At 37.7% G+C, this 5,092-nt stretch overlaps 1 pseudogene; it reads left to right on the forward strand.

The window, feature by feature from the left end:
* Nucleotides 1–2,716: 2,716 nt before the first annotated feature.
* On the forward strand, nucleotides 2,717–3,621 carry LOC103213262 (annotated as a pseudogene).
* The last annotated feature ends 1,471 nt before the right edge of the window (nucleotides 3,622–5,092 follow it).

Below are 5,092 nucleotides of genomic sequence, written 5' to 3' on the forward strand. Positions count from 1 at the left end.
CCAAGGAGGGGTCGCTATGAGTCGGGGCTGACTCGATGGCAGATAACAACAACAACAACAACAACAACATATATATATATGATAGTATCTATTTGTCTGTCTGTCTGTCTGTCTGTCTGTCTGTCTGTCTCTCTCTCTCTATCATCTATCTATGTATCAGGCTATCATCTATCTATCTCCTATATAATGGTAAGAAATATAAACATAATTCCTAAAACTCAAGTGCTATAGGCACTTTGAATAAATTAAGATTATGCATTTATGGATGCATATTAATGACGAAATTTTTGTGAAAATGAACTATGACAGGCTGTTTTGTTTTCATAGTGTATAAATAAATCTATTGAGCTAAGAGAGAAGAAGATGGGGCAATCTACTTCCGTAGTGATACTGCCTTGGCAACCCAAGGAGGGGTCACTATGAGTCGGGTCTGACTCGAGGGTACATAACAACAAAAACAACAAGAGAGAAACAGTTAAAAGTGGGTGTAATAATCAACTAGGCAAATGGAGACTTCCTTGTGGGCAGTTCATTATCATTGAATAATAAGAGGAATGAAAGACAGGAAAGTTGCTTGTCATGGTTTATATGATATTTGTTATGAACATATTGATGAAATTCTTAAATGAAGTGACAAGCTGTCTTATAACCTGAGGAGGTACATCTATCTAGATGAAGAATAAGGTAATGGTGAAAAAGTGGCTCCTCATTTACCAAGACCCTCTCTGTCCTCTGATGATTTCGCCTCTGGAGTAGACTCTAACTGAGTCAGTGGTCACTTTATGATGGCTAAGGGGCTATCTACCTTCTTTGAAAAGCTTGACACAATAGAAGTACTGACACAGTGGCTGCAATGCTGGGTTTAAGCATGGCAAAGATTGTGAGTCTGGCACAGGACTAGGCAGTGTTCCATTCTCTCGTACATTGGGTCGCTATGACTCAATGGCACCTAACCACAACAGCATAAATACTTGTCACTTGAATGTATATCTAAGATAATAACTTTACAATACATGTTTTCTCAATATTTATGATTATTTTAGAGGTTAACTGTGTCTGATGTCTGAAATTAGTAACTACAAAAGAATAATAGAAATGAGGAGATTGAAAAGCATTTTATATACTTTAAATTATAAATTAAATAGGAAAATGTCTGAAGCAGAGTGAGCACAGAGGATTTTAAGAGCTGAGTTCAGATGTATCCTAGATTCAAATCATGTAGGGTCTTGTAGTCCAAGATGGGAAGATTGGATTTTATTGAGAATGTGATAGGGATTCCCAGAAGAGGTTTTGAGCAGGCAGGTACAATTATCTGAATAAGATTTTAGAAGTATCATTAGAGGCTGCTTCAGGAGAACACGTTGTTGGAAGGAAGAATGGCAGCAGACCTGGCTGGAGACTATTACATAATAAGCCAGGGGGGTGACAGAGAAAGAGTGAAAAGGATCATATTTGTGATTTACTTTGAAAGTAGAGTCAATAAGATTAGTTAAAGTGGTGATACGTAATGTGAGAAGAATAAAGGAATTAAGGAGAGGTTTAATTTTAACAAGAACATGTAAGGTGTTGCCTTTGAGCTGGACAACACCTAGGAAGAAACAGATTTAGTATAGAATATTAAACATGTATTTTTATAAATACTAAATTGATATCAGGAGCTCTGGTGGTGTAGTGCCTAAGGCATTTGACTGCCAACCAGAAGGCTGGTTGTTGAATCCCACCAACCACTCCTCAGAAGAAAGATTGGGCAATCTACTTTCCTAGAGATACCGCCTCGAAAACCCAAGGAGCGGCCACTATGAGTTGAATTAACTTGAAAGCAGTAAGTTAGATTTTTTTTGTTAAATTGATATCAGATTGGAGATGGCTATTAAATAGTTGAAATATAAATTTGAAATTTAGGGGAATGATAGGGGCTGGAGACACAAAATTGACATTTATAGGTCATTGATAGGTCAAGAAAAAGAGGAAGATTCAAGAAGGGCACCAAAAAGGAGCTTCTAATGTGTTAGGAAAGCTAGAAGAGTGGCCTTTGGTCTATAACCTTCCATTCACAAATTATTCTACCAAATTTGGATAATTAAGTTTCTGTAGGTAGTTGCCAAATGTTATACTTTTGTGACTTTATATGTAACATACATTTTCATGAAAGTCTCTTCTCATTCTTTCTTATTCTCTCACTTGTCCTTTAAATGTCAGCTAAAGCATTGTTTCCTGAGGGAAGCCATTCCTGATCTCAGTTTGATTTAGATGATTCTACACAATGTACCCTTAGTATCATGTGAATTTAATTATAATTACACGTTTTGCATTGGTCTCTAGCAGTCTGACCCCATCATCACTGAAGGTAGGGAACTATGTCTTATTCAACAGGATATGTCAATATCCATGGTTGGTTTGACATGAAGAGGTGCTTTTTGTTGTTGTTATGTGCTATTAAGTCGGACCTGACTCATAGCGACCCCTTCTTGGGTTTCCGAGGCGGTACCACTATGGAAGTAGATTGCCCAACCTTCCTTCCGAGGAGTAGATTTGAACTGCCAGCCTTCTGGTTAGCAGTCAACTCCTTAGGCACTATGCTACCAGCGCTCTTTACATATTTTTAAATGAATGAAAAAAAGAAAAGACAAATATCTTAATACATTTAAAAGTGTCTTAATTATTTTTGTAGATAAACTGCTTCTAGTGTCTGAAACCATCACTTATAAAAGAATAAATGGAATCAAGGAACAATGTGACTTATTTTGTTCTTCTGGGGCTTACACAGAATCCAAAGGAACAGAAAGTCCTTTTTGTTATATTTTTGCTCTTCTACATTTTGACCGTGGTGGGCAACCTGCTCATTGTGGTGACTATAACTATCAGTAAGACCCTAGAGTCACCCATGTACTTCTTTCTTGGAAGCTTATCATTTATGGATGTCATTTATTCTTCAACCATCGCCCCCAAAGTGATTTCAGACTTATTATTTGAGAAAACAACCATATCCTTTCAATCTTGTATGATTCAGCTCTTCACGGAACACTTCTTTGGTGGATCAGAGATCTTTCTTCTATTGGTGATGGCCTATGACCGTTATGTGGCCATCTGTAGGCCTTTGCATTATTTGATTATTATGAGGCAATCAGTGTGTGTTGTGCTGCTGATAGTGTCCTGGGTTGGAGGTTTTCTGCACTCAGTCATTCAACTTAGCTCTGTATATGGGCTCCCATTCTGTGGTCCCAATGTCATTGATCACTTTTTTTGTGATGTATACCACCTATTGAAACTTGTCTGTACTGAAACTTATATTATTGGCATATTAGTGGCAGCCAATGGAGGTGTAATCTGCACTATTGTGTTTCTGCTCTTACTCATTTCTTATGGTGTTATCCTACACTCTCTAAAGAACCTTAGTCAGGAAGGGAGGAGAAAAGCCCTCTCCACCTGTGGCTCCCACATCACTGTGGTGGTCCTCTTCTTTGTCCCTTGTATTTTCATGTATGCAAGACCTGCTAAGACTTTGCCCATTGACAAATCATTGAGCGTGTTTTTTACAATCATAACCCCTATGTTGAACCCTTTAATCTACACTCTGAGAAACTCAGAGATGACAAATGCCATGAAGAAATTCTGGGATAAAAAATGACTTCAATAAAAAAATAATCACAACAGCATTAAATGACTTTGTTCTTTAAATGGTAAAGAGAAAAGATTATTTTTACGTTTCAAGACTATGTGATCATTATTTGTCAAAAGTACTATGGTATTGGCAGATGGGTCCTTTGAGTAATGGCCCAAGTATAAAATTATTTATCACAATAAAACTATTCATTTTTGATATATTTATTGCTTACGCAGTTTTCAATCTTTAATGTACTATCTAAATGAGGATTATTGTTAAAAGCAGATTCCCAGTCTATGGATCTAGACATTCTAATTCAGTAAGAGTGTTGTATGTACATATTGACATTTTAAACAAATTGCTCACATGTTTATGAAGTGTGTGGTCTATGTACTCATGTTAAGCAATACTGCTATTGATTAGGTTCACATCCTCAGCCATTAATGAAACCACCTTTTAAGGAATTTCCTGGGAAGGATCCCTCACAATGGGAGCTTTAAGAACCATGAAACTCCCAAGTCTCATAGACAATGCAGTGCAAGCTTGCCACTTTTGCTATTGCAAAACAAATACAAACTATTCTGGGCAAATAAGAATATTTGGGGTATTTATTTTCTGTCTTCTCTCTCTGTGCTTTCTAATGTACCTGCTGCTGCAATTCTGATGTGTTCTTTTTCTTTTTCTACCTTTAAAAGGAAAAGCCTATCATTCATTCTTGGTGCACCTTTTGGATTAAAAGTTTTCTTTATCTTACCTGGTCATTTGTTGCTATATGTGAAAGATTTCATGGGTCATGTCTTGACCGTATAGTTCAGAGGAATGGTTAAAAGCATAGTGTCTGAGTAAAACAGAACAAAATTAAAATCTTAATTTTGCCATTTATAGTATGAACTCTGGCAAAATACAACTTCATTAAGGAGGAATGATAGAATGAAAGCAGGAGGAAATAAAGTAGTCCCCGTAAAGCTCTTAGTATGTACTAAATGGTCAATAAATCTTAGCTATTATATATATAGGGAGCTCTGGTAGCATAGTGGCTAAGGCCCTTGACTGCTAACCAGAAGGCTGGCGGTTCAAACCCACCAGCCACTCCTCGGAAGGAAGATGGGGCAATCTACTTCCGTAGTGATACTGCCTCGGAAACCCAAGGAGGGGTTGCTATGAGTCGGGTCGACTCGACGGCACACAACAGCAACAACAACATTATAAACATTATTTATTGTGGGAGTCTCTGAAATTATAATGAAACTACTGAACTGGCTGCATTTCTCCCCTCCCCCCACCTTTGGGAGGAATGATCCATAATTTCTCTGTCTCTACTGTGATGAATACTCTGAAACCTTACTGGTCTGGCAAAAGGTCTCAGGGCTGCAATTGGATCCAACCTCCTGGATATTCCTCAATCTGTGTCCCCTGGTTTTCTGATCTTCTGTGATCCAAGGGTTTGCAGCTGATAGATCTGTGGGTCTGGTTTTCTCCTGACAAGCT

Source organism: Orycteropus afer, unplaced genomic scaffold, assembly GCF_000298275.1.
Source record: "Orycteropus afer afer isolate SDZICR_OR568_19922 unplaced genomic scaffold, OryAfe1.0 scaffold01478, whole genome shotgun sequence".
Lineage (NCBI taxonomy): Eukaryota > Metazoa > Chordata > Mammalia > Tubulidentata > Orycteropodidae > Orycteropus > Orycteropus afer.